This window comes from Aulostomus chinensis, chromosome 13 (assembly GCF_037954235.1).
Source record: "Aulostomus chinensis isolate RoL2024-O1b breed Wild chromosome 13, RoL_Achi_v1.0, whole genome shotgun sequence".
NCBI classification, from domain to species: Eukaryota; Metazoa; Chordata; class Actinopteri; order Syngnathiformes; family Aulostomidae; genus Aulostomus; species Aulostomus chinensis.
Window position 1 is genome coordinate 27989192 of NC_141332.1, and position 12500 is coordinate 28001691.

Below are 12500 nucleotides of genomic sequence, written 5' to 3' on the forward strand. Positions count from 1 at the left end.
CTGTTTCCCTTCTCTAGTTTGTTTGCTCTGGTCTGAATCAGCTGATTCATTACCACCAACAGAAAACAACACGTTAGCAGGCTGCTTTCCTTCTCCAGTTAGCTCTCTCATTCATCTCATCATTGTCAGGTAAGTCTCCCTATCTTCCAGAGTAGATGGCGTTGGAATCCGTGGTGACATTCCCGCGCTGCAGGATGCACACTGAGCACGCGGCGGAGGAGGAGCTTCCTCTTACTTATGGATCAGTTGTTTAACTGTGGGTCTCAGACCAAATGGACCAGACTCCCTGTCCAGCATCTGAAGCTCAGCATGAGCTCCCCTCTCACAGCCGTAGCAATGAAGAAGAGCACCGCACTCAGACCACTGCAACACCGCAGCTGCCAGAACGGAGACGTAGCTCACCTACACCTCATGTCCTCCAGCCTCCTCCGGTCACCTCATGATCTGAGTCCGTCATGGATCCAAAGGAGTTTACTTATTTTGTCTTTTTAGAGAAAAAAACTCAAAGGCATTATGTAAAAGGCAGCTGACTCAGCTGGGCGGGTGACATCACATCCTGTCCATCTGATCCTGTAGGGTTAGTTTCCAGACAGTCAGATGAAAGTTTCCTCCTTCTTCTCTTATCCAGAGGTCATACAGCTTCGCGTTTCCTCCCTGGCTCCATTCCCACGCCACTCTCTGCCCGCCCAGTGGAAGAAAGACGTCTTCCATGTGTTTAAGCATTCCTGGCCATCATTATGAGACATGTGACCTCCAGCACACTCGTTAGTCTTTCCATCAGAAACACCTGCTGCCTGACCTGCAGGAGGAGGTCAACTACATTAGCCATAATGACACAGACCAGGAGGGTGCTTCCTGTTTACTCCTGGGGGTGAGGAGGAGAAGAGTGGCCTGCTTCACTCTCAACAGCAGAGTTGCTGCAGGAGCCGGTCAGCCTGGACCAGCTAGTAAAGCTGGACTAGAGCACCTGTAAACACCGCAGTTTGACTGGAGTCGTACCTCCAGCGCTGACTAGCATACCTAGAAAGTGCAGGTCAAGAGCTTCAGCGTATGCAGGCGTCAGCTGGCGGTCCGCTCCTGTTCTGTAGGTCCTGCCTGCTGCTCCTCCTCCACGCCAAACGAACGCTCCACCTCAGATCAGGTGTCTTGCTCGTATGTCACATTCTATCCACAGTAACCTGGAGAAGTTCATCAGTTCACTGCAGCTTTGACAAAGAACTGTCACGTTTCCTCATCCCTTCATTTGTGATCATGTCACTGCACAGACTGTAAACTGACAGCCACCACAAACAGCTGCTCGGGGTCAAAGTTCACATCTTGTGGTCTAGTGAAGCTCTCAACCATCCTGACCTTGCAGGCCGCCGCTCGATGTGCTGCGGTTGCCGCGGAGATGCCCTCCCTACACCCTGGAAGTCTGCACCCTGAGGCAGATGTTAGCTATTTAACATGTCCTGACAAATAACTGACCAGATCCAATACCAGATACCAGATCCATACTGGTGGATTCTAGTTCCCAGTATCACAGCAGTTACTGGGCGAGACCTCCATGACTGGGACCAGTCTAATTACTGCAGCAGCACAGCTTTCATCGAATGCAGATCTGTCTCGAATGATTTAACAGGTTACCATGGCAACAAAGGGGCTGTTCCGTCCACTCATGTCACACTCAATGAAACATCAACTTTTTTAGCCTCTTTAAGTTCCTCATTTGAGTTTGTGGCCAAATGCAAAACTAGATTAACAAATAGATTAATAGTGTTTATTGAAAGGAGACAGAAATGGAGAACATTCTGGTACAAAGAGCTGATCTGGGGTTCTGCAGGGGAATAGAAAGGAAGTTGCTCATGAAGGCCCCGCCCTCATGGACCTTCCCTTGAAAGAGCCTGCATCCATGGTCAGCCAGTTGTGTTTGTTGTTACAGGAAGTACAAAGATTTGTGGCACTGGAAGAATAAGGAATGTATGTCAGGGTTTCACATCTGCAGACCCCCATGGAGCAAAGGTCTGAGAGGTGGGCCTCCCTCAGACCCCCGTCCCAGTTCCTGTGAGATCCAGACTATCCATGGATCCCAGAGACCCTCAACATCTGACGCTGATCCAGCATCACTTATCAAGTCCATCCATCCTTTAATCAGTCCATCCATCCATCCATCCATCCATCCTTTAATCAGTCCATCCATCCATCCTTTAATCAGTCCATCCATCCATCCTTTAATCATTCCATCCATCCATCCTTTAATCAGTCCATCCATCCATCCTTTAATCAGTCCATCCATCCATCCATCCATCCTTTAATCAGTCCATCCACCATCCATCCATCCATCCATCCTTTAATCATTCCATCCATCCATCCTTTAATCAGCCCATCCATCCATCCATCCTTTAATCAGTCCATCCACCATCCATCCATCCATCCATCCTTTAATCAGTCCATCCATCCATCCTTTAATCATTCCATCCATCCATCCATCCATCCTTTAATCAGTCCATCCATCCATCCATCCTTTAATCAGTCCATCCATCCATCCTTTAATCAGTCCATCCATCCATCCATCCTTTAATCAGTCCATCCACCATCCATCCATCAATCCTTTAATCAGTCCATCCATCCATCCTTTAATCAGTCCATCCATCCATCCATCCTTTAATCAGTCCATCCATCCATCCTTTAATCAGTCCATCCATCCATCCATCCTTTAATCAGTCCATCCACCATCCATCCTTTAATCAGTCCATCCATCCATCCTTTAATCAGTCCATCCATCCATCCATCCTTTAATCAGTCCATCCATCCATCCTTTAATCAGTCCATCCATCCATCCATCCTTTAATCAGTCCATCCACCATCCATCCATCCATCCCTTAATCAGTCCATCCATCCATCCATCCATCCTTTAATCAGTCCATCCATCCTTTAATCAGTCCATCCATCCTTTAATCAGTCCATCCATCATCCATCCATCCTTTAATCAGTCCATCCATCATCCATCCATCCTTTAATCAGTCCATCCACCATCCATCCTTTAATCAGTCCATCCATCCATCCTTTAATCAGTCCATCCATCATCCATCCATCCATCATCCATCCATCCATCATCCATCCATCCTTTAATCAGTCCATCCATCCTTTAATCAGTCCATCCATCATCCATCCATCCTTTAATCAGTCCATCCATCATCCATCCATCCTTTAATCAGTCCATCCATCATCCATCCATCCTTTAATCAGTCCATCCATCCTTTAATCAGTCCATCCATCATCCATCCATCCTTTAATCAGTCCATCCATCATCCATCCATCCATCCTTTAATCAGTCCATCCATCCTTTAATCAGTCCATCCCTCCCTCCATCCATCCTTTAATCAGTCCATCCATCCATCCTTTAATCAGTCCATCCATCATCCATCCACCCTTTAATCAGTCCATCCATCCATCCTTTAATCAGTCCATCCATCATCCATCCATCCTTTAATCAGTCCATCCATCATCCATCCATCCTTTAATCAGTCCATCCATCCTTTAATCAGTCCATCCATCATCCATCCATCCTTTAATCAGTCCATCCATCCATCCATCCATCCTTTAATCAGTCCATCCATCCATCCATCCTTTCATCAGTCCATCCATCCATCCATCCTTTAATCAGTCCATCCATCATCCATCCATCCTTTAATCAGTCCATCCATCATCCATCCATCCTTTCATCAGTCCATCCATCCATCCTTTAATCAGTCCATCCATCCATCCTTTAATCAGTCCATCCCTCCATCCATCCTTTAATCAGTCCATCCCTCCCTCCCTCCATGTTCCCCCTCTCCTCCTGTTGAGGGTGGTGGGGGTGGAGCCTATCCCAGCAGCCTTCCCCCTGGACAGGTCACCAGTCCATGGCAGGGCCAACACATAGAGACAGACAACCATTGGCTCTCCCAGCCACGCCTACGGTCAATTTAGAGTCTGGATTAACCTGGTCCCTCTTGATGTCTTTGGACTGTGGAGGAAGCTGGAGTACCAGAGAGAACCCAGCAGGAACAGGGAGAACATGGAGACTCACCCAGAAAGACCCCGTGCTGCAGCCGGGGCTCCACCCACAACCTTCTTGCTGGGGGGCCACAGGGAGGACCACTGCTCCACCCACCCCACCCTGCCCACTCATCAAGTCATAATCAGTGTTTGTTGGGTGTTTTAGGATTGAAGTATATTTGGTTCACATTTTGTTTGTGCTTATTGTTTGGGGAAAATTCCTCTTTTTATCAACTCAGAAAAAACTTTTTTGTTGTATTTTTTAAGTTTTTTTCATTTACTGAAAATTTAAAAATAGAAAGATTGAAGTTTTTTTATTTACAACACAACTTTTTTTGTCCAATTCTTTTTTTCAGACAGGATAAAGAGCTTCAAGGAAATTAGAAAGAATATAATTAAGAGTAAATACTGTCACTTCCCTAAAATAATCTCCTAAATCATTTTTTTCAAGTTTCTCAGAAAACACAAAAAACTGGAGACAAACATCAGGAGCAGTCGTTTTGAGCTAAAAATGCTCAATTAGGCAATTATTTTAAGAAGGTGACGATGTTGGTTTTAAATGTACAGAAAACTGCTTTTAATTGAATAAATGATATTTTAAGTCTGATCAGTGATGCTGTGTCTGAGTGCCGATGGTGACCTTTGACCTGTTCTGTCTCTGGACTCTCAGACATTCTCTTCTCCAGTGGATGAAAAAGAGGAACAGTTCAGCTCATCGTATTAAACCTGTTCACGTTGTCGTTCGCACTCAGAGCATCATGGGTAGTGAAGTCCTTTAAGACAATAGGCCTCTAAATGAGTTTCTGCACACCACAAATTAAATCTTCCGATCAAAGGTCTTGTTTCCCGGTGATATCAACCATGTGGATTATTAATGCCAGGATCAACCGCCGTCTCGCTCTCGCTGCTCTCAAGCGCTCTGGCGCCTCGACTCTTTAATCCAGTTTCTGCACTTTCGCACTGCTCCCAGTCCAGCGCTCGTCCATCTTCCAGCGCTCCAGAAGTGTGTTTAGCTGAGTGTGTGTGGCAGCACGACGGCGGCCGAGACTTTAATCCCTGCTCTTCCTCTTCAGTAAACATTATTGATTCCTTTATTTGAGTTTTGGGATTACAGGAAATTCTCTGCTGCTCTTCCTCAAACTCCTGCCATTTTCCCACAAATTCTTAACAGAGGTTAAAGTGTGTGTGTGTGTGTGTGTGTGTGTGTGTGAGAGACATTTTGGTTGTTGCTCTCCAGTTGAAACACCTTCAGGAGGCAGTTTAAGGTCACAGTGACAAAATGGCGGGTGCTACTTCTAACCAGACCAAAGTTGACGTTTATGTATTGTGACGTCACGCTGCGGCGGTCAGTCACATCAGGAGGAGACTGATCGGCGCCATGACATGCGTCTCCCACCCTGAGGGAATACAAATATGTGTTGTAACCCTGTGACGTCGTAACGCTGATCAGATTCGGTGTGAAAACTTCCACTCTGCCAAGGTGAAGCCAGACAAGGACAGAGACGAGTTTCTCAGCTGGCGATGAATGGAAGAACAAGTTGGCCAAAGTTGTCTGAGGGGCGTGCAGTCGGCGAGCACCAGACCGAGGTCTGGTCCAAGGGAGCCCAGACACTGGCGTCCTTGTCTGAGGAGACGTGATACTTGAGCCGAGGATGAGAGAACAGACGCTCAGTGTTCACGTCCACTCACGACGGCCGATGGCCACCAGACGCTCTGGCCGCACCTCAACTTCCATCCCTGCGAGGACGCGTGCGGCTTCCACCCAACCACCTCCAACCAGAGAGAACGACCGGAGGAAGTGATGTTCCCTCCACCAGCAGAACACCGACCAGTCAGCTGTGAACCATCTCAGCCACGTGCTCCTGACCAGATGCTGAACCACCACACAACAGGGTCCGGCTGTGAACTCCCCACCGTTCTGGGGTGGCTCCGGACCTCCGTCTGCAACTTTGTCCTCTTCAGCTTTTACCAAAACCTGAGTATTTGAAGTGGATGAGTAAGAAACATTCAGATCTAATGACTTGTCAGGATTGGCCTGTTTCCATGGAAACACGGGAGTTCAAACTGATGGGAAATAGAAGACACCGACAGTAAACATGTGACAGGAAGTGGAGGGTTAATTTAAACACAAGTTTGATGTCAACGTTTGTGCTCGCAGAACAGCAGCTGTTCCTCACGTTCTCATGGAAACGATGTGTGTTTGTGTCAGTACAACAGGATCAGCCTTCCTCCAGCGAGAATAGAAGCATTTGTCCTGACACACACACACACACACACACACACACACACACACACACACACACACAAACTGCAATGTACATTCCTCTGGGCTCAGCTTTAACTCATTCTAATATGAATGTCCTCACATAGGTAGAAGAACACACAGCTCCCATTTGCACTTTGTTCAGACAAACTGGAATCTCGTGTGTGTGTGTGTGTGTGTGTGTGTGTGTGTGTGTGTGTGTGGGGGGGGGGGGTCCTGTGGGGGAATAGGAGCTTTTGTTACCGTGGGAACAGACGCTTGACAGACAGAGCACTCGCCTGTTGATATGGGACGAGAGATCCTGATCTCCACTAGCCAATCAGCTTGCTCCCAGTGGGCTCTGTGTGACCCTGGCGGGGTCACGACCCCTTCAGAGCCAACTGGAGGTGAGAGGTCATGTTAATCTGTCTGGATGATTCAATCACACTCACTTCCTGTAACCTCCAGGTGGCGCAATGATTTAAACTCAGCTGGTAAACATCTTCATCAAAGATCTGACCATGTGACTCCAGCTCCTGCAGATTTCTGTTGTATGGTCAAATCTCATACATGGCTGCCTTGTTGCCAAGGTAACCTCTCAGTCTTCACCTGGTTCTGGTTCTGGTCTGGACTAGAAGGTGCCTGATCAGGTCAAACCTGATTTTTCTCAGCAGAATAAAGTATAAAGTACAGCTCTGTTTTTACTGAAGCGCTGAACACAGCACCCCCCCCCCCCCCCCCCCGCAGAGGTGAGCAGTGTCTGGTAGCCACTTGAGAAGGAGAGTTTGTGGAAAAAGACACAAAGAGGGCATTTAGAGAGCAAGGGGCCACATCTGGAGGGGAGCTGAAATACCCATAACACCTCCCCCTGAGTGTGTGTGTGTGTGTGTGTGTGTGTGTGTGTGTGTATGCAGCACATAAACTCTATACATCAGCGGTTTGTGTTCTGTTTCTCTGTCGTCTTCTACCTGGTGTTTATTTGGAGCTGAGAGCACTAACATGCTGCGATAGCGAAGTTGCGATGATTCTCATGTTCATAAATCAGTGTGCCACGTTTTCGCCATTTCCCATGTTGCCTGCGTAGGTTCTAGAGGTGAGCGCCTGGCCTGGGTCAGCAAGTGACAGCAGGCTAACGGCAGCTCCAGGACTGGACAGAGGACACGTTCAAGGTGCAATAAACTCCTGTATTTTAAACATCAACGTAAAATTTCAGACTCTTCGCTATCAGTTCACCTTTCCAGCCTCAGAGGAGCCAGAACAACGGTCCTGGTGCTTGAGGGTTCACTGCAGAACAACCTGCTGCTATCATAAACACACACACACACACACACAAACACACACACACACACACTCTGAGGGTATATAGTCTGTTCAGCATGTGTCCTTGCAGCAGTGTTTTTGTGTTCATGGATGACCGCCAGCGATGGCACAGCTCAGCTCACATGACTGAGCAGTGACAGTGAGACTCTCTCTCACACGCACGCACACACACACACACACACACACACACACACACACACACACACACACACACACACTATTGTGTGTCTGCCTTATCATCTGCCAGCAGGATTATTTCACCTTCATGTCCATAACTTCATATTCCCAACATCATTTTCACCTTGAGTGTCTGATTGCAATGATGTCGTGTAAATAAGCCCGACAGGAAGTGCAGATATAACACACATGAACATAATGTACATAAACATGGGTTTGAACTGCAAAGCAAGAAAACTGAAGGTGAGTCAAGTCACCAGTGCTCAACAACGTTCTTCTGACGGCTCCGTACAGGAACATGTTGGAGCCGGTATGAAAGAGCAGGACCTGATCCTGTCCGCCACTTTTGGAGAGAGCTGAGACTGAGAGCCAGATGATCCCCAACATCAACCCTGGACAAACATCTGCTGGCAGTTACGACTGCATGTCGGCAGCTTCGTTTGTGTGTTGGTACCACAGAATCAACAAAGAGGAACCGGCCACACCTTTTAGACAATGTGCTACTATTTTAGCCGCCATGTTTGCCACATGTCAGGCTTGTTTGGTCTCACGTTTGTAAGGTTGTGAACGTACATGCACGTCTGCATTTATACACAATTGAGCTAAATTACTGTGCTGTGATGCATTTCATGCCGAGGAGACTGGACCCGCTGACTCTGGGATCTTGATCATCGCTGGTCCAGTCCATCTTGTCTTGTAGCAGCTCCAGACTGACTGGAGCTTGAAGGATCCACGGCTGCAACACCAGTCTTCATTATGGAATTGATGTTCCCTCCCTGGATCTCACCACCTGGCCAGCAGAGGGGGAGCTAGAACGATGCTAGTGATCAGCTGCCGACTCTCATACTGCTGCGTCTAAACTCATGCTGCGTGCTCCTGCGTTTCTGCTGCCAGACCTCAGAAGTTGTATGAACTTTGATCACACGATGGCCAGCAGCTGCGAGCACAGCTCATGAGAGTGAGCAAGTGATGTTAGCATAGATGTTAGCAGCATTTCTTTGCCAGCAGGGTTAGAGAACGTAGAACTTCAACAAGTTTGAGTCTTCAGGCTTGAGTTTTCAGATCGCCGATGAGCAGAATTCATATCTGCCGTTTACCGAGCCATTTTTGACTTCGGCTTCCTCCAGGAGTAAAATCAGTACATGATTAACCTGAAAGATGTGAATCATTAGCTTTTTATCACATCACCTGACAAAATGGACCTAAACGCAGCGTTTGGTTATTGAATGATCAGGTTAATCATTACTTGATCGATCAGACTGCAAAGAACTGCTGAAGAACTCAGTGGAACATGATGGACTGAAGCAAGACTCAAGACTCCAAAGGGCAGCTGTTCTTCACGACTGCTATCAACAATGACGTCCTCACAAGGTGTCGGACACAGAGAGGGCCGTTAATAATGTCCTCATAAGGACAGCTGAAAGCTCAGACTGGTTCTGACACAGGTACACAAGCACAGGTAGACACACCCACACACTTTAAGGCAGCAGATGGTTGATGGAACAGAAACACCTGAAACTGCCAGAGAGACACGGTGAGATTTCCACCACTAATGCAATGAAGTGGAAGTATACACACACACACACACACACACACACACACACACACACACACACAGAGTTCACAAACACACACAAACACACGCAGTTCACCCACGCACACACACACAGTTCACACACAGAGTTCACAAACACACACAAACACACGCAGTTCACACACACACACAGTTCACACACACAGTTCACACAGACACACAAACACACACAGTTCACACACAAACACACACAGTTCACACACAAACACACACACAGTTCACACACACACACAAACACACGCAGTTCACACACACAAAAACACACACCCACAAAAACACACACACACAGTTCACACACACACACGCAGTTCACACACACAAAAACACACACCCACAAACACACACACACGCGCGGCTCTGGTGGACAGATGGTCCTCTGCGTGAGGAAGCTGATCTGAGACCAGACTCCCCACCTCCTCTTCATCCATCCAGGGTCTGAGGACTGGAGACGCACCTCAACTTGCACCAACAAGTCTGTCTCAACTGTCTGATCCATCTTGGGACCTTCAAGAACACTGAGATTCAAAATTCAACAAAGAACATTTAAAACGGTTAAAAGTGATGAATTTACTCAAGAAACTTTAATGTCCTACAACATTGTGAGGTAATTGAGGTTCATGTGAACATGTCAGTTCAAAAATCTGATCATGCCTCCCCATTGTAGACCACTATGGACCATGGTAAACCACTGTAGACCATCATAGACCACTGTAGACCATCTTAGATCACTGTAGACCAACATAGACGACCATAGACCACTGTAGACCAACATAGACGACCATAGACCACTGTAGACCTTCATAGACGACCATAGACCACCGTAGACCAACATAGACGACCATTGACCACCGTAGACCTTCGTAGACGACCATAGACCACCGTAGACCTTCACAGACGACCATAGACCACCGGAGACCATCGTAGACCCCTGTAGACCATCTTAGACTCCTGCTCCATCAGACAGACTAACACAGTCAGCTGAGATGTGCGACGTTACTCCTGATCTCAGCAGATGGCAGGACGCCGCCTCCAGCTGACCACCACCACCACCACCATCATTAGTTTCCCTGTCACTTCCTCTTTGTCGTAGCGTTTTGACAGCACTCTACGGCCGGAATCGTTGGGCCCTGCCCCCAGTGCTCCTGTTGGTTTGGCCTTAACCTAAACGCTTACATCATTTGGTCCCCCCCCCTCACTCTTCTGGTGCAGCAGAGGAAAGTAGAAAGTAGGAAAGTTCCTTTTTGAAAAGTTCGAAGTTCACATAACAACAAACATGGTCGCCAAGAGAATCTAAGCTTTTCCTGCTGTCAGAGCACAACGTCAAGACAATGAGCTCGCTGAGTGCTAACGATGGAGCTGCAGAGGTCGACAACACAGCGGCACGGTACCTTCAACGGGTCATACGTGACTATAAAAGCATAACATGGTTCAGAACATGAGAACAGACTGCTTCCATGTGTTTCTGCAAATAGAAACAAAAATAATCAGTTCATCATCATCAGCCATAACCAGCTCTGACTCACTGGCGAGGGATTGTTCCTGTTCATCTGCTTGCCGCATCAGAGCGCCGCCTGGCACCGAAACAAAGACCGAGTGTCCTCAAAGAGACGTGAGAACAAGAGGTCAGAGGTCATGTCCAAGAACATAAAATCACACACAGTCACATGCTGAAGGCATTGGGTCACATGTTGTCCTCCTGATACCTCTGGCACACACACACACACACACACACACACACTCTTACTGTCTCTCTCCTAACAGAGCTGATGAGTGTTTGGTCTGCGGCAAAGTGCTGACATTGAGATATGTTGAGTAAAATGAGTGTGTGTGGGGGAGAGATCTCTGGTTCAGGGTCCTACAGACAGACACACACACACACACACACATGCACACACCAGTGGAACACGCTGCAGCTGAATTTAGCCAAACAAGCTAACATGCTAACGTGTTTCAGCTGTGCTCAATAGCTGGAAGATGTTGCATGTGGACGGACTCTGACTCTCCATGAAGAGAGACAACAAACCAGAGGGTCAAAGGTCACAGTGACTCTCAGGTGTGGAACCATCATCACTTACAACCAACAGACCGAAAGACGAGCGATCCAAACGGTGGCTGACGAATTTTCGAATGATTGACAGACTGTTTCTGTGACTGTTGGTCTGGTGGTCAATCAAGCCGATCATCGTCCAACTGCTCAGTGACGTTCATTTGTTTGTGGAGTAGAAGTGTTTGCTGAGTCAGCGCTACGCTTCTCTCTGGAAGGTCACTGAACCCACAGGTGAGCGTTCCGTCGGTCTGGCACCTGTTTTCAAAGCGAGCGTCCAGCAGAAGGCGGCGGGCCGGTCTTGGGCCTGTTGTGTTTCAATGCAACTCGACCTCCTGGCGCTCGCATCAAATATTCATCAGCTCCTTTCACAACATCTTGGACGGACCAGGAAACACAGAGACACTGGAGACGCTGGTGTTTACGCTATCACCTCATTACACCGCCGTTAACCACCATCTTATCTGCCTGGAACGTCTTATCACATTCAATTACACGTCATTCATAACCATCGCTGACATCCAACAATAAGCACTCGATGGGCCGCAAACACGGAACCTCACCATCAACGCACACCAACAAATAAACAAACAAATAAAAGCCACACCCACGCAGGGAGGGACATGCTAGAAGTTTGTGGACTGCTTCCCTGAAGGTTCTCTGGCCGTGTGGAACATTTAAAAATCTTTTGGTTCTTAAAGTCATGACATTAGGAGACTGTTCCATTCGGGTGAGCTCATAATCACACTGACACATTACAAAGAGGAGGAAAATGTTCTCGCTGGGACATTTGAAGAGGCAAAAGATAAACAAGGTGAACGTTCCCCCGAGTGTTCTCTAGGGAAGGACGTTTGCTTGTTCTGCTTCCACAGGTCTTTAAAGGTTAGGGGGACATTATTTGGTTGACTTTCAAGGAACATTCAAGTCATTCTGAGACATTTAAGAGAACATTATAATAGGACGTCCCCTCTAGATCTTTATGTTCCGTTCCCTGTATGTTTGCAGAACACATAATGATGTCACTGGAGCCTTTGGGAACCAAAAATGTTCCATTTGGTCTTATTTATGTCCTAGCATCACCTTTTATTTGTGCGACATCACTC

General features: G+C 47.4%; 1 protein-coding gene across 2 annotated transcripts in view; it reads right to left on the minus strand.

Annotated features, from left to right (window-relative positions):
- Positions 1-12500, minus strand: part of mgat4b (alpha-1,3-mannosyl-glycoprotein 4-beta-N-acetylglucosaminyltransferase B) — a 48337-nt gene that overhangs the window by 28281 nt on the left and 7556 nt on the right. The gene's annotated exons all lie outside the window — the stretch shown is intronic.